Below are 25,056 nucleotides of genomic sequence, written 5' to 3'. Positions count from 1 at the left end.
CCCAAGGGCGGCAATAGTGGAGATGGTAAGAAGTGGACTGATTGTGGATAAATTCTATAGCTGGAGCCAATGGAGTACACGATAAATTAGGTGTGTGTGTGTGTGTGTGTGTGTGTGTGTGTGTGTCAGAGAGAGAGAGAAAGCGAGAGAGAGAGAGAGTGAGGGAAAGAGAGAGAAGTATAAACAATGTCATTTTTCTGTCCTGAGCAACTGAAATCATCATGTCACCATTTGCTGAGTTAAGGAAAACTGAGGGGAAAGCAAACTTGGTGGGGATTAAGTGGAATTTCATCGGGGACGTGGTAAGTTTAAAATGCATTTTAGACACGGAGGTAGAGGTGTAGAGAGGTGGCTGGATGTCCACGTGGAGACGCTGAAAAGACTGGATGGAGCTGTGGAGTGAGGCTTGCCCTTTCTGGATTCCAAAACCTCTACAGAGAACTTCAGACTATGATATACTGCTAGTTAGGGCAGCTGTTTTGAAGAATAAGATATTCTGTTTCACTAGAAAATAAATAACATATCATAATAAATGTCAATTGGAGCAAGTGAACCACAATAAACAGTTTTAGTTTTAAAAACTTTTGAACCATTTTCTTTAAACGGCTAGAAATTAACTTATCTTCCCCTTCCAAAGTCTGCTTTTAATTCACAAAGCCTCTTTCATAATATCAGTCATTGAGTTATTTCTAAGTCTCCTTGTGAGTGTTAATACTCCGTTTTAGGATACCAGTATGTTTCTCCAGGATTATTTTTTGAGAAAAATTCTAACAACTTATTGTCACTCACTCAATTTTGAAGTCTTAAAAAAGCCAAAATTGTCATCAACACCAAAAAATTTATTGGAGAGCTTCAAAGACAAAGCTCTCCACTGAGCCCTGAGCCCGCAATCTGGCATAAGACCTGCATGGTATTTGCATGATCTAAATCCTTTGCAAGCAAGCTTTCCTGAAGTCAGAGATCAGGCCTGAGACTGCTGACACTATGGGGACACTATGGCGTATTCATTTACATTTGTGCCCCTTCGAAATAGCTATGTAATTTAAATGGCATTTATCTGAATTCACTAAACACTTATTTTAATTCTTTTCCTATCCTAGAGTGGCTGCTCTATGGAACTTTCCTGCCCTCCTCACTCAGCCCCAGTTCCGGGAATAATTCAGGAAATTATCTGGACATTCTTCCTCCCACACTCCTTTCCAAACCCACTGACACCACCTCGGCCTCTCCCTCCCCTGGCCATTCTCGTTTGACCCTCTAGTGAATGTCTGCTCACTTTGACTCTGGCCCTTTCATGTCATCTCTCAGATTCCTTAGCAGCATTCTCTGTACCCTCAACACAGATCCACCTTCCAGAGCCTCCAGCAAACCCTACTTCCAGCACCTCGATTTCCCTTCTTATTGTAGCATATTCATTTTAAAAATCTTCCTTCCAGCATTCATCTATTGCTGTTGAGGTCACCTGAAGATAAGTAACAATGCATCAAGATGAAGCAACTTTTTCCTAAGAGCAGAATGGAGTAGAATAACCTCCTCCTTCACCAGAGGGCTTTCCTTGAATATTGGTTTTTAAATTATCTCCCTCATTCGCAAGTGTGTCTGATCATGAACCTCTGAAATATAGTGATTGATGGTAACACAGAGATAAAAAGCCACTCTCTTTCCTGCTAAATTTTCCTTTTAACTTCCTATCTCCTGAGAGTGAGATATGGGCCTGCAAACTATCTGTAACTCTCTAATGAAAATCATCCTTCTCTCCTGCAGGGCCCCTTGCAGACATATAGCTGCCATAGGTGGCCTCTTATCTGGGCTGCTAATTACTCTCCTGGCAGAGGCTTAAGAATTTTAAAGCTAAATCTAAGGAAAGCACACATGGAAAAAGATGTTATGTTTTCAATCTCTTCTGCTTTATCTCAGCTCAAAGGTAAAACTGTCAACACAAAGTAAGGTAGAGAAGATCAGGCATGGAGCAGGACTGATTCTTAGCATGCTTTAGGACCAAGGCAGATATGACCAGAACGTGGGCCACTGACTCACATACCTTGGCCAGATGATTACGTCACAAAGGGCGACACTTGTGGCATTCCAACCTTCCTGAATCTGAGGTGGCCATGAGAAAGGATTAAGATCAAATTGCCAGACTGCGTGGAGCTAAAGAAACTTCAAGAGAAAGCAGCCAAACACAGAATGCCTGAGCTAGAGGCAGCCCTGGGCATCGAAATCCTCAAGCTTCCTCCAGCAAAGCATCATGTACATTTTTAACCTGATTTCATGTCGATAATCTGGCAAAGTGGAGGTATCCTTTCAGCGTCTGCCATCATTCTTAGAGAGGACCCTTTTAAAAATCTATCTAAATAGAAATAGGCGCTTACTTGACATTGTAGACCAGTGGTTCTCAATTTTTAGTATACATTAGAATCCCTTAGAGGACATAAAACACTGATTGCTGGGATCCACCCATAGAGTTTCTGATTCAGAAGGTCTGGCATATAGCCCAAGGATTTGCATTTCTACTAAATTCCCAGGTAATGCTGATACTCATGGCCAGGGAAGTGCCTCTGTAGTGCCTCCTTTTTTCACAGCTGTGCAAGGAGATGGATTTTTCCCATCCATTCTCATGGCGGTCATAGTATGTTGCCATGACTAGAACACCAAAAATAGAGAGAGATCTACCAGAGGATGTTAGTATTTTCTTTCTGTAAATTGCTAAGTATTGACTTTTTTAGCTGACCTCTACATTTTATTCCCAAGTATGTATGATTCCATCTCAATGGGTTAAAAATCCGAGTCAGATTCCTCTTGAGCTCAGAATGCTGTGTACTTAGCCTAACTCAGAGAATTGCCAGGTCAGCAGGCATCTGGCTCAGGAGCAGCTGTAAGAGGTCTTTTTAAAGTGCTGATTTCTAACAGGTTGAAAAATGGGATTGTGTGGGGAGCCAAAACACCCTTTTGGAAAACTGCCAAAACTTTTGTTCCTTCCTTAGCCATTCCTTCCTTTAATCAGGGACCCCTTACGGTACTAAAACAGAAGCCTGCCTCACATATGTACCTGATAGAAGACCACCCTTCTTTCCCAGATCCCCTGGAAGCATCTGTGAGATTGCTGAGTCCTTCTGTATGTAGCCATTCTCTCTCCCATTCTCTGGTAGTTAAAAACAAACTCAACACTGTCAGACTTTTTCATGATATAGCACTGGGAGAGATAATGTGTCTTGCTGCCTTAGTCAGATGGCTTATGTTCCTTTCTTTGCTTTTTCCCCGTTACACAAAATTTGGAATAATTGGAATTCAGTTGCGGTAACTAGCAGAATTATGAGGTATACTGAAATTCCCAAATCATGAGTGGTATTACTTTATATCAGAGAGAGGTAAAGTTTTAGTAGGGCTCTATCTGCTGATGGCAACTGAGAAAACATTGCCAGTGATGTGCAGTATCACAACCTGAGAAATTGCTAGTAGTCAAGGAACCAGCATTAAGGAATGAACCACGGGCTGCCTCATAGCAATCCTTCTTGATAATGTTGTATATTTTGGGGAGGAGTAAATAAAGGAAGTCCTAGCAAACCTTACCAAGTTCCATCTACTTAGGAGGGTTGGTGGAAAGAGGACAGGGAAAATCTGAGAAGATTCACTTGGAAATCTGAAACCACTGTGTATTGAGGTTATAGCCTAAGAAAGGTGAGCTTAGAGAACTTCTACATCAAACAGAAAGGCTGTACCAACTGGGGATTTTATGATCTGACTTCCCCATAAAGGTAACTCTCCATGTTCCAATAAAGGACAGTAGAATACAAGACATTTAAGCATACAAACACGGTTCCCCTTTCCTCCATGCTTTAATGTAGCACTGATGCACCCACAACAGGCAATAAACAATCGCTAATTGAGTCAGTCTTACTTTAGCACTGTCTCCAAGTTTGAGATCTTTTCTATGTTTTAAGCCTGTTGTGGGACAGAAAGCTTGGCTTAAGTTTGTTTTTAGCATAACCCTGTGAAATAAATATAACCTTCGATAATAAATGTTTTTCAAATGACTCAATATTAAGCTGCCATATTTATTAGTATTTGGGCAGCATAATAAAATTTTCTGACAAGCAAGTTGGTGATCTGGCAAACAAGATCCATTTAGAAAATGTTAAGTATGTGGCATCCTTGAAGAGATTAGAACAGAAAAGATAAAGGCATTCTTTTATTAACAATCTTTTTAAAATTCTTAGGAAGGAACAACACTGAATACAAATGTCTGCATAATTGGAAAAGCCAATAAGGCATAAATATACTAGGAAAATTCATCTTCTGGCATAATACTCTACAAGAAGAAATACATTCAGTGACTTACTAGGGAATATAAATACTGTTTTGTAAAATATAACTATCTTAGTCTAGAATTTATTTTTTCCAATGTGCATATCGATTGATCTCTTGCAATGATCACCGAATTTGTTTATAGTGCATTGATATCAAAATTATTGGCTTTTCTTTTGGAGAATTTCATGTTCTGGTTTGAGCACTAATGTTTGTAATTGAAAATAAATACATACGCTAAAAATTTTGATTTTTATTCTGAAATGTCATCAGAAAATTCAGAATTTAATGACAGTATTCTTTGTTTTAACAGTAATAATATCTCTAGTCTGATTTGTTTCTAAAATATTTATTTTATATTAGTAAGGCTAATTAACTGTTCAGTGATTATGGAACTAATTAATAAAAGACACTAATAGAGATAAAATTAATATAATTATACATTTGATATGACTTATGCAGGCCATTCAGGAATTGTGACCCAATTATAAAGATAATTAGCATAACAAATAATTGAAAGTAATTGCAATTTCAATTTTACTACAAAGTGTCTAGGGAGGTCCAGAATGTCAAGCAAGTGAATAAATAAGAATCTTTCAGATATAGATAATGATATGAAATATAATTTTTCACTTTTGTTCCTATTTCTTACGTAAGATACCCCATCTTTTGTCAATATGGAAACAAAAATGAGGAAAAAAATAGGAAGAGTCATTTAAATCAATCTTCCATATTATGACAACAAAATAAAGTCCAACAGTGCTATTGCTATTTGAAAATTATGTCTAATTCTGGGGCACCTGGGTGGCTCAGTTGGTTGAGCGGCCGACTTCGGCTCAGTCACTGTGGGCATTCTGTGTGTGACGGTGACTTGAAGCTCTCTTCTGTTTCTGCTTCTGAGAGGTCGGTGTATAAGGGTGGCTCTTAAGAAAATGGCATACTTGGGGCACCTGGGTGGCTCAGTCGGTTGGGCGTCCGACTTCGACTCAGGTCACGATCTCACGGTCCGTGGGTTCGAGCCCCGCGTCGGGCTCTGTGCTGACAGCTCAGAGGCTGGAGCCTGTTTCAGATTCTGTGTCTCCCTCTCTCTGACCCTTCCCTGTTCATGCGCTGTCTGTCCCAGTCTCAAAAGTAAATAAAAACGTTAAAAAAAAAAAAAAGAAAGAAAATTATGTCTAATTCCAAAATAGGACCAACAACTTAGCTTTAAAACTAGGAGGTAGCACTATATAGTAGCAAGATTGGGTCTTTCAAGTGTGAGCAGGATTAAAATCATTAAAAAGTGTATTTAAGCAAGACTATATGTTAGAATGCCTTCAAAATTTACCATTTTCACATTATGCTTGGTATTCATGGTTGTATATATATGCATTGCATATAAAAACTAAGGAATTACATAAATAAAGCTGAGGAACTCATGGTTTTCTATCACAGCAATTTCTATAATCATTTCATCCAGAGAGGCAGCATTTAGACAAGAATCCTTTCTCAACCAATCATCATATATCAAATCACTTGAATAACATGTTTTTATCATGTGTCATTCCGTCAAACACCTTGTTTTAATGTTCCGAAAGGAAAAAATGCCAAATGCACTTAAGACCTATTCTTATTTTCCTAAGATTTTTTAAGGCATCTGCTTTTCTTACATAATTAATTTCGTGATGAAACAGTTGCTATCCTATGTCCAAAAGTATAGCCCTTAGGAAATACCCAGTAAAATAAAACAAACAAACAAAACTTTAGTTAGGGGCACTTAAAAAAAAACAGGCTTATAAAAATTGGAATTTCAGGGCCATCTACTTAGGAAATGAGTAGATGTTTGGGGATATTGCTTGTATTGAGGGAGATTATTCATTTCAACAACAAAATAGCATCTTGTACATCGCAACATTCCTCCACTCTTGTGGTTGCCTCTTCCCAATTTGTACCTCCTTCCTAAATGAATGTTAAAAGTCACCCACAGCAGCGTGGGAGGTGTAACACTCCAGTATGCAAGTCGCTGGGAATTAACTTGCTCAATGACGCTCAGCAAGTAAGTAGCAAAACTGGGACACTGTTAGACTCTGAGGTTCAAGGCCTTAACTACACACTGTTCTTGTTTTCACAGGCTCAACTAATAAGATGAAACATTATTTCATTGAATCAATTATCAAATCATAGCAACTCAATCTGAAAATAAGGGTTCATGACCTCATCACCACCTCCTAATACCATCACCTTGAGGGGTAGGATTCAACATATGAATTTTGAGGAGACACAAACATTCAACTAGAGCATCTAAATATTCTTTTGACAAGCTAATATTTATGCGAAGAAACTTAAATAGAATTTGAACTTTAAATAAACTCACTAACAGCTGGAAAGAAGGCCCCTGATATGAAGCACTGTTATAACTAGAATCAAGATACCCATAAAATTCATGATGCTTGTAGGGTCTTCATTCTACAAGAGCAACTAAATAATTTTATCTTAAAACATAGCTAGAAAACAGATATCTAAATAACTAACATCTCAGGTTGAAGTTATTACTACATTGGTTCTACATTTCTAATATAACATCTAAGTCACAAAGCTCATAACCTACAAAAACAGGATAAGTATTTCATCTGAATAACATGGGCAAAAATTTATGTCTGCTCTATTTGTACTTTTGTAACCTGACAAGCAGGTTTTCAATTTCTTATAAATAACATTCCTGAATCCACCCCCTTAGCCTTTTATCCCCAAAATGGACCTAGGTAGTACAATAAATTATTTGAAAAATATGCCTAATTCCAAAATAGGACCAACAGTTTGATTGCTTTAAAACTAGGAGGCAGCACTATATAGTAGCAAGAATTGGGGCTTTCAAGTCTCAGCAAGGTTAAAATTCCACCTGTCCTACTTACTAGCCTTTTGACCTCAAGCAGGTGACTGAGTCCCTTTGAACTTCTGCAAAATAAGGCTAAAAAGCACGCACTTGGAGGAGGTGTTTGTGGGGATCAGAAATCTTTCCGAATGCCTCAAGTGGCGGATGGTACACAGCTGGTACTTCGTATCAACCATAGCTTCAAAATGCTATTGGAGCAAGGGATACCCTGCTTTGGAAGCAATTTCCAAATCCATGCTTCAATGTACATATTTGTTTTAATATTACATATGAGGCCATTGAATTGATCAGTTTGGCTGAATTCATTCACAGGGAACTTAGATTGCATTGATCATCTCTTCTAGCACTTTACAGACATAGGAGGTTTGAGTCTTAGCTATTTGGTAAATGTCAGTTCTGATTCTGAACTGCTACATCCTTTATGTGTCCCTCCCCACCTGTTTTCCTGACCATTGCGCTTGGAGAATTTAACAGGCTATTGAATTTAATCTGAACTCTTTATGCCTCTGAACTCTTCATGTTAACTGCAATGAAAGTGATAGTGAGGAGCTCTGGCTGTGGAAAATAAAATAAATAAAGGATAGAGTGGAAAGTTTGGGATAACAATAGATTCACACGTTAAATATATGTGTATTCATTCATGGACTCTCTCACCACTTCCATTATTAGAGATCATTTTTATCCAGAAAAGTGTTTACTATGTCACTTATATAGTACCTTAGTTTCAAAAGGCTATAATAATAAAACGACTGGTACAAATTACTGAATTTTTGAGATTTACTAAAACAAGATATTTGATAAGTATATAATTTACATAAATGATCATATTCTCATTTTAACTGTTGTATTTCAATAGCATACACAGTTAATGCGATATAGTAAATAATACATAACAAGAGTAATTACTCTAAATTGTTATCACTTATTTTGCTGAATTCAACATTAACACTGTTTTCCTTTTATCATATGAATTTTTAATTTTCTTTTTTTTTTTTTTTTTTACAAACAGGCTATAATGCTTCCTTTTTTTCTAAAATTCTTCCAGAAAGGTAAACAAAATTGGATAAGCATTTTAAAGAAATAAACTCGATTTGCACATTTAGTGTTTCTTATTACTATTGGTTATACATTAAAGGCTAACTATTCCGCTAATTTAAAAATCATTCTCAGAAATCACATATAATGTCACAGACTAAAGTTGGCCAATCAGACAGAATCAGTTCCACCTGTTCAAGTCTAAACTTAGACAACAGTAGAAAGATGTAATGACAATTCATGACTTTGGAGAAAGGAGAATGGCAAGGTATCTAAATGATTATCTCTTACTTAGAACAATATGCTTCTCTATAGACTATATGAATATTTTTTACAACTTGAATTTTTTTGCAATGCCAATACCTACCCAAACTGGCCCCTAATCCTAGTTATGTCTATTAAAAATTGTCTTTCTGCGATGTGGAGTCATTTTACAGAGAACGTATTTAGGCCCTCTCCAATGTTCTTCCTCTTCTTGACTGGTAATCTTGTGTTTTATTTTTGCTATGAAGCAGACATATCCCAGGCCAACAGTGACACACATTGATTCTCAGAAGAAAACCCCATCACGCTCTATTTTTATGAGCTCATTGAACATTTTAAAATAAACAAATATTTGGTTGGTCCCACGGAACTTCATTCAGATGGTGAAAGAAACAGGAAGTAGAAACAAATGAAATAAAGCAGATGAAAGAAACAGAGAAATAAACAAAGCCCCCCTCCTGTGGATGTTACACATAATGCTTACTGTTTTTATGGGGATTTTTTTAGTTTGCTTTAAAAAGTCAATGTCAAGACATTAGCCAACCTTTAAAACAGTCCTGAAGGTAAGCAGAGTGGCACTCCATGTCTGCCCCTGCTATCTGCAAGTAACACGGACTATGGCTACACTCAGCCACTTGCTGGCTTGTACAAATGTCTCTGTGCACTTCTAATGCTTATTGATTATTTTCATAATTTGAATGTGAAAAGTTTCCCCAAAGCTGGGTATGAAAAAAGAACATCCGTAACATCTTTTTTTATGGTTGTAGAACTACCATCTATTTTTTTCTTGTAATAGTTCAAAAAGCTATGTATAGATTCTGATTTTGCACTACAATAAAAACTTAAAAGCTCTTGGGAGATACATTTTCTTTCTGAAGCTGAAACCTCTTTCCAGATTGATCAAATATGTCATTTTGATCTCTACCCATGTTTTAAACTTGTATATGTCACAGTTTTTTGCTTCTTTGTTTCTCTTTCTGTTTAGTATCAAGAGGAGCAAAGCAAAACAGCCTTAGAGCCCCTTAGAGCACTGGAGTCCTAGTGCTAAGTCTACCTAACATAACAGGGCCACTGAACCTAGTCAGGAGATTATGAAAGACAAGACAGAAGAGACGCCTGCTGACTAGGGAGAACGGCAGTGTACTGTCTATACAGAAGCTTCACCGTCATGAATGGTGCCAAGGCAGTCAGATCATACCGTCTATCTGGGAGGCACGATTGCTCAGTGAATGGAGGTAGGCAGGCTATCAAACTCATGTTACTTGTCCTCAACAATGAAAAGCATCTTTCTCGATTCTTTGGGGAGGCAGAAACCCATCCCAGTGTTGGGAAAAGGGGACCTAAATGGACAGCGTCCTGAGACGATAATTCACCTTGAAGTAAAGCTCCATCACTCCAACTAGTGGTTTGTGTCTCTTCCTGGGAACTCTAAAAGACCTTGCCGATCCACGAAGGCTCCCACCTGGTCGGACTGGAGGAACTGGCTCGGCAAGCGATAGATGTACGAATTCAAGCTCGTTCAGAGCTCTAATCAGAGCTGAGGAAGATGGCTACAATACTGCCTCAGTCCATTCAGGCTGTTACAATAAACTACCACCAACTCATGGCTTACAAACAACAGAAATGTACTTCTCACAGTTCTGAAGGCTCTGCCTACCAGGTCATCCTATTGCCCGCAGACCTTCCACTAGAGAGTTATTTGGCATCTGTTTCTATTTCAAGCAATCAAGCGCTCACACTTGCTGGGAGTCAGACCTTCTCATTTTTCTACCGCTCCAGTTGTTCCAACTGTCCTTAAGTTGAAGCAAAGCCTGTGTGTCCTTTAGTTTATTGCCAGTACTGCTTTTTTGGAGGGACAAAAATAAGTATATTTTTTCTTCCATGGGACTGCCCTTCAAATATGCATAGCTCCATTTATTCTTTTCCAATATAAACTCCCTAAATCCACCTATTTTCTTGAACCATTGAACCGAGGAAAATTTTACATTTCTCCTGTGTTGGATAACTTGGTATTTAGATTTAAAGGCAGTTTTTAGTGGAGGTTTAAAATTTTTTTAAAATAAAATCATGCATTTTTGGGACTAAATATAGTTTTGTACTGACATGTGGAAAAAATGGGTGTCTTTTATATAAATTTATACTATAAAATAAAGGTATATAAGGGCCTTCTTTGATTCTCTAATATCTAGATTATTATTTTCTATAATTTCTGAACTTTCCATTATTTCTAAATTATTAGGTAACTCCTACCTAAAATTTCTGCTTTGCATTGTTAAATGTTTCATAAGGGCATTTCATTTTCTCTTCTGGTTTTATTTTGCTGAATTAAAGCTGTTAGAAAGGGATTTGATTTCGTGTCTTTATGAAGCCTCTTTCAAAGTGTGCTTGTTGATCAGTTGTGATAGAGTAATTCAGGTTCCTTTATCCTAAGCAGAAACATTTACCCTGGACAGCGTTCTTTTCAGTCACCTATTTATCCCCTAGTAATTAGAATATTGGCTTATTTTTAAGCACCTATTCACATATTAGGATAATTGGCTAAAATATTAGTATAAATATTTTTCATTAATAATAAAAATAGATCAGGGATGCCTGGTGGCTCAGTCAGTTAAGCGTCCGACTCTTGGTTTTGGCTCAGGTTTGTGAGTTCGAGCCCTGCATCAGGCTCCGTGCTGGTGGTGCAAAGCCTGTTTGAGATTTTCTCTCCTCATCTACCCCACTCATGCTCTCTCTCTCTCTCTCTCAAAATAAATAAATAAACTTAAAAAAAAAACTTTAAAAAAAGGAAAACAACTTATTTAAAATAATTAAAATAAAAAAATGACTTAAAGTGGGTCCAGAACAATGAACAGTATCAGGCCAGTTTTGAATCATAGTCATTGAAGTATTTATCACATTTGGCTCATGAGACCGCATCCTAGATGAAGTCTTATTTTTTTCTTTAGTTAGTACCATGGTTCCTTGAACAAGGTAGGCATTCAAAAAATGTTGATTAAGTTTAGCCAAGTTGCTACAAAAACAGCTGCTCCCGGACCTGACTCAGCAGGAAAACCTGGTACGTAAGAGAAAACAATTCTATAACCACTGAGATAATAACTGAACTGTTGACATTAATCGTCTGTTTAATGAGTCTTTCCTAAAATTAAGGATTTGAAAATTAAGGCCGGGGATATCTAATTTGGGCAACTTTGGTTCTTACCTAATTTGATTCATTTTATTTTATTTTATCTTATTTTATTTTTTTTATTTTTTTATGTTTTATTTTTGAGAGAGAGAGAGAAAGAGGAAGAACGAGTGGGAGGGGAGGAGCAGAGAGAGAGGGAAACACAGAATCTGAAGCAGGCTCTAGGTTCTGAGCTCTCAGCCCAACACAGGGCTCAAACTCACAAACCGTGAGATCATGACCTGAGCCAAAGTCACATGCTTAACCAGACTGAGCCATCCAGGCGCCCCTCATTTGATTCATTTTAAAAAGAGAAAGTAAAAAATATTTCCACAAAGTTTTTTTTTTTTATTTTACTTTTAAGGTATAAAATCATTTGGTAAACATTAAGAAATACACATATTTTGATGGAACAAAGGGGTTATAAGATTTTTAGTTTGTTATTTTATTATATATATGCTACTTAATAAGCTAATAAAACAAATAAGGAAGACAAAATTCACTTGATTTATTTGCAAGGAAAATTAATCATATTTGGGCTCTAAGAGGCTTCTTAGATCTTGTGATAACTATCACTATGAGTTTTGTGAGATCTGTTCTTTCACAGTTAAAATTATTCTTTTTTACATGCAAAAATAAATCTTTAAACAAATGAGCAGCAAATTAACATAAATGATAGTGGTATAGCAACCCCTACCACAAATAATAGATGTATTTTATTTTCTTCATTAAAATTTTATTAAAGCTTAGTGGGTTGTTGTTTTTGTTGTTGTTGTTGTTGTTGTTGTTGTTGTTTTAACAGGTAAAAGTTCACAGCTCAATTTAGGAGAAGGTAGAGATATTTTTCATAAACTCCTGTCCCCACAAGTGTGCAGCCTCCCCGTGATCAACATCCCCCACAAAAGTGATACATTTACTAAAACTGATGAGCCAACACTGACACATCATACTCACCCAGAGTCCATAGTTTACAATAGGGTTCACTCTTGGTGTTGCCCATGAGTATGGGCAATATATGTATAATGACATGTATCCATCATTATGGTATCATACAAAAACTTTGCACTGAGTTAATATCCTCTGCGGTTTGCCTATTCATTCCTTCCAGTCCACCTCGCCTGTGGCAACCACTGATCTTTTCATTGTCTCCATAGTTTTGTCTTTTCCATAATGTCATACGGTTGGAATCATACAGCGTTTAGTCTTTCAGAATGTCTCCTTTCACTTTGCAATAGGCATTTAAGTTTTGTCCATGCCTTTGACAGCGTGATAGCTCATTTCTTCTTTAACACTCAATCATATTCCATTGTCTAGTTGTACCACAGTTTATCTATCCATTCACCTACTAAAGAACATCTTGGTTGCTTCCAAATTTTGGCAATTATGAAAAAAGCTCTTATAAACATCCATTCACAAGTTTATGTGTGAACATAAATTTTCAACTCATCTGGGGAAATACTAAGGCGCACAATTGCTGGATTATATGGTAAGACTGTTTACTTATGTAAGAAGTCACCAAACTATCTTCCAAAGTCGCCACACGATGCTGCATTCCCACCATCAATGAATGAGAGTTCCTGTTGCTCCAAATCCTTGTCAGCATTTGGTGTTCAGTGTTCCAGATTTTGGCCCTTTTTAATAGGTAGGTAATTGTATATTGCTGTTTTAATTTGCATTTCCCTAATAACATCTGCTCTGGAGTATTTTTCTTTCTTTTTTTTTAAGTTCATTTATTTTGAGAGACAGAGAGAGAGCACACGCAAGTGTGAGTGGAGGAGGGGCAGAGAGAGGGAGAGAGAATCCCAAATAGCACAGAACCTAATGCAGGACTTGTTCTCACGACTGTGAGATCATGACCTGAGCTGAAATCAAGAGTTGGATGCTTAAAAAAAAAAAAAAAAAAAAAAAGAGTTGGATGTTTAACCAACTGAGCCACCCAGGCACCCCTGGAGCATTTTTCATATGCTTATTTGCCACCGGTGTATCTTCTTTAGTGAAATGTCTGTTAAAGTCTTTGGCCCATTTTTTAATACAGTTATTTGTGTTCTTATTGTTGAGATTTAATAGTTCTTTGTGTATTTTGGATAGTAGTTCTTTATTGGATATGCCTTAGCAAGTATTTACTCTGGCTTATCTTCTCTGTGGCTTGCCTTTTCTGTCTCTTGGCATTGTCTTCCATGGAGCAGAAGTTTTTAATTTTAACGAAGTCCAGTTTATCAGTTATTTCTTTCATGGACAGTATTTTTGTGTTGTACCTAAAAAGGCATCATTTTACCCAAGGTCATCTAGGTTTTCTTCCTTGTTATCTTCTAGGAGTTTTATGGTTTTGCACCTTACATTCAGCTCTATGATTCATTTTGAGTTAATTTTTGTGATGGGTTTAATGTCTGTGTCTAAACTTGTTTTCTGCAGGTTGATGTCCAGTTGTTCCAATACCACTTGTGTAAAATCATTTTGCTCCATTTTATTACCTTTACTCCTTTGTCAAAGATCAGTTAACTATAGTCATATGGGTCTACTTTTGGGTTCTCCATTCTGCTCCATTGATCTCTTTGTGCTTTCACCAATGCCACACTATCGTGATAAATTTAGACTTATGGTTAAGCCTTGAGGTAGATTACTGTCAGTCCTCCAACTTTATATTTCTTTCTCAATATTGTGTTGGCCACTCTGTATCTTTTGCCTCTCCATGTAAACTTTAGAATCAGTTTGTAGAAATCCACAAAGAACCTGCTGGGATTTTGACTGAGACTACAATTGAATCTATAGATTAAGTTGGGAAGAACTGACATCTTGATAATATTGAGCCTCCCCATTCATGAACATGGAATACCTCTCCATTTAGTTAGTTCTTTAATTTCATTCATCAGAGTTTTGCAGTTCTCCTGATATAGATCTTATACATATTTTGTTAGATTTATACCTAAGTATTTCATTTTGGGGGGTGAAGATGTAAATGATATTATGTATTTAATTTCAGTTTTCACTTGTTTATCACTGTTATTTAGGAAAGCAATTGACATTCGTATACCAATCTGTATCCTGCAACCTTGCTATAATTGCTTATTTGTTCCAGGAGATTTTCTCAGTTGTTTCACATATTTTACATAGATGATCATGTCACTATGAACAGACAGTCTTATTTCTTCCTTCCCAATTGGTATATCTTTTATTTCCTTTCCTTATTACATTAGCTAGAACTTGAAGCACAGTGTTGAAAAGGACTGATGATAGAGAACGTGTTTGCCTTGTACCTAATCTTGGTGGAAAAGCTTTGAGTTTCTCAGATTAAGTGTGACTTTAGCTGTAAATTTTGTTTTTGTAGATATTCTTTCTCAAGTTGAGGAATTTCACCTCTATTTCTAGTTTACTGAGAGTTTTTATCATGAATGGGTGTTGGATTTTATCAAATGCTTTTCTGTATCCCTTGATTTGGTCATGAGATTTTTCATTTTTAGTCTGTTGATGTGATTAATTGTGTTGATTGATTTTTGAAGGTTGAACCCAGCTTTACACATCCAGGACAGATCTTACCTGGTCATGGTTTATAATTTTTTTGATACATTGTTGGATTCAACCTGTTAATATGTTTTGAGGACTTTTGCATACATGTTCATGAGAAATATTGGTCTGTAGTTCTCTTTTTTAATAATATTTTTTGCCTGATTTTGTTATTAGGGTAAGTCAGACCTCATAGAATGAGATCTCTGTTTCTATCCTCTGAAAGAAATTGGTGGAGAAATTGATTAGAGAATTGGTGGCATTTCTTCCTTAAATATTTGGTAGAATTCATCAGTGATCCTATCTCAGTCTGGTGCTGTTTTGGAGGCTTATTAATTATTGATTCCATTTCTTTAATAAATAAAGGCCTTTTCATATTATCTATTTCTTCTATCTTGAGTTTTGGTAAATTTCATCTATCAAGGAATTGGTCCATTTTATCTAGGTTATCAAATTTATGGTCATAGAGTTGTCATAGTATTCCTTTATTATCTTTTTAATGTCTACAGATCTGTAATTATTCCCTTCTTTTATTTCTGAGTTAGTAATAATTTGTGTCCTCTCTCCTTTTTCTTAGTTAGCCTGGATAGAGGTTTATTTTATTTTTATCATGGAAAGATGATAAATAATAAAGATAAAAAGTGGCATTTTCTTATTCCAAATTAAAAAAAAAATTAACGTTTATTTATTATTGAGAGACAGAGCATGAGCATGGGAGGAGGAGAGAAAGGAGGAGACACAGAATCTGAAGCAGGCTCCAGGCTCTGAGATGTTAGCACAGAGCCCGATGTGGGGCTCGAACTCACAGACCACAAGATCATGATCTGAGCCGAAGTTGGACGTTTAACCAAAATGAGCCACCCAGGGCCCACTTCTTATTCCAAATTTAAGCCACTTCACTTTATTTGTTTGTTTTTTAATTAATTTATTTATTTTGAGAGAGAGAGAACATGAGCAGGGGAGGGGCAGAGAGAGAGAGAGGGAGAGAGAATCTCAAGCAGGCTCTGTGCTGTCAGCACAAACAGTGAGATCATGACCTAAGCTGAAATCAAGAGTTATATGCTCAACCAACTGACCACCTAAGTGCCCCTAAGCTATTTTAAAAAGCAAAAATCATATTAAAGCCAAGAAAAACAGTAATCAGCTTATTTTTTCTAAATTTGTTTCTATTTGTAGGCAAGTGAAAATATAATTTGGGATAAACCTTCTCAAGGAGAACAAATTTTTTATTTCAAAACTGTATGAGTCAAATGCAATCTGTGTCTATTTGTGATGATTTTCTGGTCACCTCATGAGAGGCAGATTCAGGGTCTTTTGAATCCTGCTACCACCACAAAGTCTAACATAGTGAATCTGAAGTCCAAATTTTCTTTTTTTCATGTACACATCCCTGACTAAATAATTATAGTGAAGTTATTCACTGGTTGGAAGCATTTCAAACTTATTGATTACTCTTAGTATGCCTTCATTCTAGCTTAAACGTCAGTGTGTGTTTAGATTGTACACGCCAAGGGGACTAGGACCACAGCAGCGAAGTAACACTGACCAACTCACTCTTACTGAATATTTATCATGCTAAGGAGAAAGTGACAGAATAACTTCATATAGAAAATTTGGCTCACTGCAATAGGCACAGGCCACACAGCCACATCTTTCCCTCCCTTCCCAGCCTCCCCCTACACCTACCTACCTCTCCCCATTGTTGGCAGCAAAGGAAGAAAGAGTCCTTACTCTGGAGCAAGACTTCTTGCTGCAACTTACATGCTGTGCATCATTGGGTAAATTACCTAACCTTTCTGATATTGTCAGGATTGAGTGAGTTAAAGCATATAAAGTGTTTAGAAAAAAAATACCTCATAAGGAGCCTGACTGATAAAAATGAACAGTTATTCTTAATTTTAATAAGTAATATAGCTTATGCACTATTTTATTCAACCATTCAATAATTATATGTATTCTGAGCACTATTCTTGGTGCTGGAACTAGAGCAGTGAACAAAACAGCCAAGATTCCTGGCCTCACGCAGCTGGTCTTCTAGCAGGGGAAAACAGAGGAAGCATGCAGTGAAAGAAATAAGTGTGAAACTTGGAGAAAAAAATCAGGTAAGGAGAGCGAGAGTGATGGATTTGGGATCAGGAAAGGCCACTCTCATTGGAAATGAAGGAGTAGACCATGCAAGGTCTGAGGAAGCCCACATCTATCAGGGGAAATAGCAGTGTCCCAGAGCAAGACTGAAATGCACTTCACCTGTTAGAGGAAAAGCCAGAAGGCCAGCGTGATTGCTGGTCAGGAGCAAGGGAAAAATGGCATAAATGATCTAAGAGAGAAAGGTGGAAAGGGCTGGCACTGTATTCACAGGTAAGAAGGATTCAATGCTTCTGGCAAATGTAGGAAGGAAGCCTTAGCTGCAACACATATCAGCCAGCTGCCTCTCTGCAACACTAAAGGAGAGCTGCGGCTGGATGGAGGTGAGGCAGCTGTGCAGAAAAGAATGTGGCTCTCTTTCCTACCCACTTCTCCGAGAGCCAGAGAATTCTGAGTAGAGAGTCAGGTAATTATCTCATGAATTCCTTTCAGGGAAGGTAATAAAATGGGGTGATTGGACCCAAAGGACAATCCTCCCACTCGCCATAATAGGTACTTTACTAAAATATCCAGATAATTGGACATACTCACTGCTGCACATTGCCTGCCTCCACAATTGGAAGTTGCCTTTCTTATTTCCATCTGTATTTTAAATCAAAATGGACTTACTAAGACATACCATAAATACCTCTATATTAACTCACTTGAAGGAGTGGACTGTTCCACACAAATGTGAATTTCATCTCGGCAATGATTTTTCTTCCAACCCTATGACATTACTAAATTGAACCCACATTTTCCTGGCTGAAGCTATGGTAGAGAATTAGCTTTTACAGCATAGCCTGTTCCTTGAGTATCATATTAGATTATGTTTTTATAAATCTAAATTCTAGGTATTCTCTCCATTATAAACATATTAAGATAGTCTAGGATCTCCATGAGAAAGATTCTTACTTTGCATGGTTTAAAATGTGAATTGTAGCCCATCATGTAACACTTCTATGGTTAATGGGCATTGTGAATCATATTAAAATAGGAATCTCCCAGTGCAGCAGCTACTCTGCCATCAGCACATCCTCCCGTGAATGCAACAGGATGTGACATGCTATGTTTTCCATGGTGCTTTCTCTGAGTATGGACTGGGGCACACTAATGCATGCAAGCTACAGGAGGAAGGAAGGGGCATCTGGTTAATCTTGTTACAAACGAATGACAAATTATTAAAAAATGGTAATGCAATACTTTTCATTTTCTTGAACAAAAAGTCTAAGTCACTAAATTTAGAAGTCTGGGCAAGGTGCTCATAAGGCTACCGAAACCTATATACCCTCATTTTGTACAAAATAGCTCTAGATCCCTTGATTCCAGAAGATTATACTAGGGATCACTAAAGTTGAGGCACTGGTGTCAAAATGGTATAGAATAAGAACTCTGCTTTTCAAGGGTAGACACAATACCAAATGGTGCCTGGTGGTAATCCATCAGATTCCCTCTCTAGGAATCTGTAGGTAAGATTTAGTGAAAGGCATGATCCTAAAGGTTTCTTATCTCAGGCTGCTATAACAAAATACCATAGGCTGGGTGCCAGGTAAGGGTGGCATTAGATTTGGTTCTTGGTAAGGGCTCCCCTCCTGGTTTGCAGCCGACCACCATTTCATTGAGTTCTCAAATGACTTCTTCTTTGTGTGCATTTGGAGACAGAGCTCTCCTGTTCCTTCTTCTTCCTATAAAGGCATTAATCCCATCATGAGGGTACCACTTCATGACCTCATTTAAACCTAATTACCTCTTAAACATCGTTGGAGGTTTAAAACTTCAACACATGCATTTTACAGGAGTAACAAATATTTATTCTATAACAGTAGAAATAGAGAGGCACAAGGAGACCATAAGCAGCTGCCAGGAGGCATTAAAATCCAGGAGGAAGCAGACTGCAAAAGTTGAAATCAATTACTTATTAACAGAGTACCTTGACATAGAAGCAGATTTGGAGAAGTCCAGAGAGAATGGTGTCCTGTTCGGGCTGTTGTTGGGCTACTAGTGAAGCTGATGTATCCAAAACAGTCATGAGCAATATTCCAAATGTCAGTGAGACCGAACTATTCTGTTATTTCTTCCCAAACATCCTTATCTTAAACCCTCATTAGCTAAAGTAAATCCCACTAAAGTTTCTGATTCTTATAACATGAAGGTCTATGACTAGCACAATTAAAAAATATTTTTAATTATATACGTGGTCATATTAAAGATGCTCTGATTTGCTTCCCTCCTATCCCTATAAGTATTTTCTCCAAGAAAATCTTAGTTTTAATTCTCAGCATATTTGTCCAATGACCCCATTCACCTACTTCCGTGAATGTTTGTGTGTATGGATAGGGAAGTATTTAATCAATGAGATAACTTCAAGTGAAGATGATAGAGTAAATTTACATAAAAATCTGCTGTCTGCACCCACACACATACACTGGTAAGAGATAAAATACGCTTTAAAACATTTTAAAAGATAGAACCATGCTCAGTACAAGATAAAGCACTATCACGGACTTAAATGGAAACACATTAAGTTGGCAAACAGGAGGCATTTAAAATCACCACTTGCCCAGCACCAGCAAGAAGCAGAAGAGGCTGGACACGTATGCAAAATATCCTGTTCTTGAAGGCTTACTGCAGGAGATAAGGCTGAATGAGATGCCCTATCGGTAAACCACTGTACATCTGTAGAACCAGAGATGACTCAAGGAAGCAGAAACAGCCACCAGCGAGAAACCCAACCAAGCCATCTGCTGGCTTGGAGCCCTGAGCCTCCAATGCAAGGTCTTGTATTACACTATAGTAGTGTTACACTGGTCACCCCAGAGAGGGGTGGATGCAGGAGACTGAAAAGCCAGCAAAACAGACAGGGGTAAGGAAGAGGAAGCGAGGGGCCTCCCTTTCTTGATGAATTTACAAAAACTTTAAAGTTTATGCATAAAATGCGTGCCATGAAAAATCACCAACCAACTAAAAATACGATGTTAAGAATATATCCTGCCTAAAAACAACACAGAACAAAAAACCCCAAGACTTTAAATATGTATATTTAAGGATCTCAAAGAAAGAAAGAAAAAAGATTGTAAACCATGTATGGTAAGGGAGGGAAAGAGTAAATTCTAAGAACATAGAGATATTTAATCTAAACTGGACGTAAAGAGACAATTTGGTTACTTGAAAGTAAGAAAAAGAAATTAAAAGAGAATGAGAAAATGAGATCTAAAAATATCTAAGAGGCATAAGAAGATGTACAGAGTAGATTGAGAAGCTCTAGATGGATGCCTGAAGGAGAGAAAAGAAGGAATAGGGGAGAGTAAATATTCACAGAAAGAGTTGGCTGAGCACCTTACCAAAATAGGAGAGCCATGAGTCTCAGGTGGAAAACATGAATTTTGATGGTCTTACATTAAATGGGAGTTGAATATCAAGCAAGAAAAGAATTTGAGAGTTTCCGGAGATAAAGATTACCTATGAAGGAATAATAATTATATAGAGAAACAATACAGAAACACCCACAAGTGGAATGAAACACTAATCATTAGATAAACCATTATTCAAAGGGAAGGAAGTATTTAAGACATTTCAGACACAAAAACTAAAATTTATTACTCATGGCGTCTCTGAAGAAACCATTAAGTGGTTTATTACAGTAAGAAGAAAAGTAAATCATAAGAAAAGTGTGAGTTTTACGAAGTGATGTTTTTTTAAATGGTAAAATCTCCTAACTTACTAAGATTCAAAGAAAAGTATTTTGATACTGTTATTATGGAAAAAAATGTATGTGGGCTGGAGAAGGTGGACATAATGCATGCTTCCTCTTAAAGAAAAAAAATGCTGGAAGCAGGTGAATAAAAACAACAAATTAAAAAAATTTGAGAACACAGCAAAGACAATTTCAAACCATCAGATTAGAAATTTATACTCACTACTACCCAGTATGGAAAACTGTCGACAGCTTTCAGACTTCACTACAAAATTTTTATTTATTTCAGCTCTTAACCATGGCCCCAACCCTCTCCCCTTTATTAAGCATGTAGGCAATGTGACAGGAATGATAGTCATTCCAAACATATCCCTTGTAAACTGCTGGAACTCCAAAATGGATATAAGATGAATTAATGTATATGTTGCCACAACTTCTTCTCTAAGAGAGGAGAATAAAGTAGATAACAATTAGTGAGAAAGTGACCAAGAGCAGAAGTGAAGATAAATGTAAGCAGGAGTGGGTGCTTGGGTGGCTCAGTCAGTCAGCTGACCACCTGACTCTGGATTTTGGTTCAGGTCATGATCTCACGGTTTGTGGGTTTGAGCCCCACCTTGGGCTCTGTGCTGACAGTGTGGAGCCTCCTTGGGATTTTCTGCCCATCCCCACTTGGGTGCTCTCTGTCTCTTTAAAATAAACTTAAAAAACAATTAAGCAGGAGGATAACAAAGGTAATTGTTTTCGATTTAAAAGTACTGAGTGAACTTTAAAAGGAAGGAAGCAAATATGAACTGTGCTGGAAGAAGAGTATTTGGCTATGTTTGTGGGTTGTGAGTAAGGGAGAAGTCTTCCATGCAGAGTGTGGTGACCTTATTTTGGAAGAAAGAATATGGGGTACACACACAGAACATTTATGGGAAAAGAGAGAAGCCCAGTTTAGCTGGGGTTTAGGGCAGAAGATAAAAAATAAAAAATAAGGAGATAAAATTACTATTTCCTCAAGCTGTTGTCCCATACCTACTTTTTACTCTTATTACTAAACTCCAAAAGAAGATTCCACTTTTCAGGACTTAACTGCTAAACTTTTGTCATGCTGACTTGGTACAGAAAGAATCTAGAATCACATCACATGAATTTTCACATTTGAAGGGGAGAAGACTACTTGGGAATAGAGATTGGATCCATGAAGGGAGAAGAATCCAGGGCCTCCAGGGACTGGGTCAAGGTAAAGACACTGGGCACTGAGACAGGAAGAAGGAAAGCATTACCAAGGTAGCTATGGATAGCAACTCAAGTGTGTTGGATGCAAAAGGAACTTTAAAGAAGGTCCCAGGTGATACAGTGTTAGTGGCAAGAAAATCACAAAGGGCTATTATTAATCCCAAGGTAGAAAATGGAAGATTAGGAATGATATTGAGTTTCAGAGTGTTTTACAGAAGCAGTGTACTATAGCTGAAAGAATATTGAATATTGATTCGAAAGCCCTGGGTTCATGCCCACCAAAGACATTTATTAGCTGTGTGAGAAGTTACTCAAATTCTCTTGATCAAGTTTCATCACTTGTACAGTTGATATAAAAATTATGAGGATTGTCTTTAAATGAATTCATGCTTTTCAAAATACTTTCTATAATTTAAAGCTCTCTATAAATAGAACATTTTATTGATTTTATTTTAATGTGATGGTCATGCTATTATTTTGTGCTAAATCTCTTTCTTTTGGTAAATGCTTCTCCACGACTTCTCATGACACTGTTGAAATTTTCAAATAAGTGATGTCTCTTCCCCTAACATACAGGTGAGCCCATGACCAGAAGTTAATTATAGATCTCATTACCCCAATTCAATGACTAATCTCTGGTAAGCACATTACTTGGGGAGAAGTTACCAATGTCTTTTTAAAGACTATAATATGAACTCTGAGAGAGAAAGATCGTAAGCTCTAAGGATATTTTAAACATGGGGCATCCAGGTACCAGGACCATCTACATTGGTCTGCCCAACAGATGGTAGAATCTGGGGGGTAAACACAGAGATGTTGCTAGGGAGAAAGAAAGATGAATCTAGAGATAGAGATGGAAATACAAATGGAAAGAGACACAGAGAGAAAGAAGTAGAGAGAGATTCAGTTGATATTCCTCTAATCTTCGGTTCATCCATGTATTTATTGACTATCTCATGTGGATCAAGAATTATTTAAGATATTGGGGCTATATCAGTTATCTAAGACAGACTTGGTCCCTACTCTCATAGACTTATTACTCTAATAAGACTAAAAGAATGATAAATGCTTTTAAAAAAAGGAAATGCAGGACACCTGGGTGGCTCAGTCAGTTAAGCATCCAACTCTTGATTTCAGCTCAGATCATGATCTCAAGGTTCATGAGATGGAGCTCCTAGTCAGGCTCTGCACTGACAATGTGGAGCCTGCTTGGGATTCTCTCTCTCTCTCTCTCTCTCTCTCTCTCTCTCTCTGCCCCTCCCCTGCTTATGCATGTGCTCTCTCTCTCTCTCTCTCAAAGTAAATAAATAAACTTAAAAAAAAAAAAAAGGATATGCAAGTCAAGCAGATTATGGTAGGTCCTGAACCAGCCATGCTGGGATAGGTGAAGAGTTGTGAGACATGAGGTGACTTCTGATAAAGGCAGCTGATTAATCCCAATGCCAGTGACAATCCATCACAAAGCCTGTACTGGAAAGACATGGCAAACTCTTTCATTTCTTTCACACTGCTGAAAGAGAATATAACCTTTCACTCATTAACTGTCCATTCTGTTGCCGGGAGAGATTTTGACCGCATATGTACAATAAGAACCTCAAATTTAACATGTGCAAAAACTTCTAATTCCTCACCATCCTCAACAAGCTCCTCCTATCTTCTCTATCTCACCAATGGTACACCATATTCCAGTAATGGGCAAATACGTGGTCATCAGTGATTCTTCCCTTTATCCCTTTACACATCATTTAAGTCTAACGGCAAATTCTGTCAGCTCTATTTTCAAAGGATTTCTAATTCTGAAAATTTCTCACCATCTCTACTGCTACCGCCCTAAGACTAGGAAATGTAGACATATGTCTCATTTGCTCAAGATCTTCACACCGGAAACTGGGTGAGAACATTCTCTCAGTTACTCCTGCCTGCAGATCTTGATGAAATGACATAAGCCATATTTCAAGATACTGATACTGAGTTCATAGTCATATATATATATAGATATATATAGAGATATATAGATATAGATATAGATATCTATATCTATATATACAGATATATAGATATAGATATCTATATCTATATATACAGATATATATATATCTTTATATATATATATCTTTATATATAAATATATATATTATATATATTATATATATCTTTATATATATATATCTTTATATATATATATATATTTCTTATATATATATCTATATATATATATAAGAAATTGTCATGCTCCAGGTAGGATTTGAGCAATGCACACACTAGGAAGAGAACAGGCAGCCTATAGGACATGGACAAGTTCTTATTTTCATATTTTCTTCCTTATTTTCTTCCATTTTCAGGAAGGTTTGGCTATGATTCGTACTAGGGAAGTTTTCCGATCAAAAAGACTTTGTTGTTGTTTCAGGCAGAAATCATAAACTGAACCTGTGTGCCTCTTTGACTTTCTATTACCTGTGTTATTCCTCTCACGAGGGAAAAAAAAAAAACAAGCAAACAAGCAAACAGAAACAGAAATTTACTATTCTTGTCCTTAGGCTACTGAGGTTTCTAGATGTATTCCTCAATTCTAGGGTGAGGAGAGAATCCAAGGCCTTTTCTTTCTTTTCCTTTATTTGTCTTTAATTTATTTGACCTCCTTGGTTTAACCCAGGACAAGGATGTCCTGAAATATCCACATCCTATCTCAGAAAGAGATAAAGCTGTAAGAAGAAAAACAAAGCTGTAAGAAGAAAAGCTGTAGGAAGAAAAACAAAGCTCTTTAAGAATCATCCTCAGGCGCCTGTGTGCCTCAGTCGGTTGAGCATCTGACTTTGGCTCAGGTCATGATCTCACAGGCCGTGAGTTCGAGGCCTGCATCCTGCCCTGTGCTGACAG

General features: G+C 37.1%; 1 protein-coding gene and 1 long non-coding RNA gene across 2 annotated transcripts in view; one reads left to right on the top strand and one right to left on the bottom strand.

The window, feature by feature from the left end:
* The window catches only part of CF2H8orf34 (chromosome F2 C8orf34 homolog), a 400,043-nt gene that overhangs the window by 101,519 nt on the left and 273,468 nt on the right, over window positions 1–25,056 (bottom strand).
* LOC122235038 lies at window positions 2,092–9,746 on the top strand. The gene is made up of 3 exons (XR_006213121.1): window positions 2,092–2,296; window positions 3,005–3,115; window positions 9,462–9,746. It is a non-coding gene; the product is annotated as an uncharacterized LOC122235038 (long non-coding RNA).

The sequence above is a fragment of the Panthera tigris genome, chromosome F2 (genome assembly GCF_018350195.1).
Source record: "Panthera tigris isolate Pti1 chromosome F2, P.tigris_Pti1_mat1.1, whole genome shotgun sequence".
NCBI classification, from domain to species: Eukaryota; Metazoa; Chordata; class Mammalia; order Carnivora; family Felidae; genus Panthera; species Panthera tigris.
The sequence above is the reverse complement of the archived record's forward strand: the minus strand, read 5'-3'. Positions and strand labels throughout refer to the sequence as shown.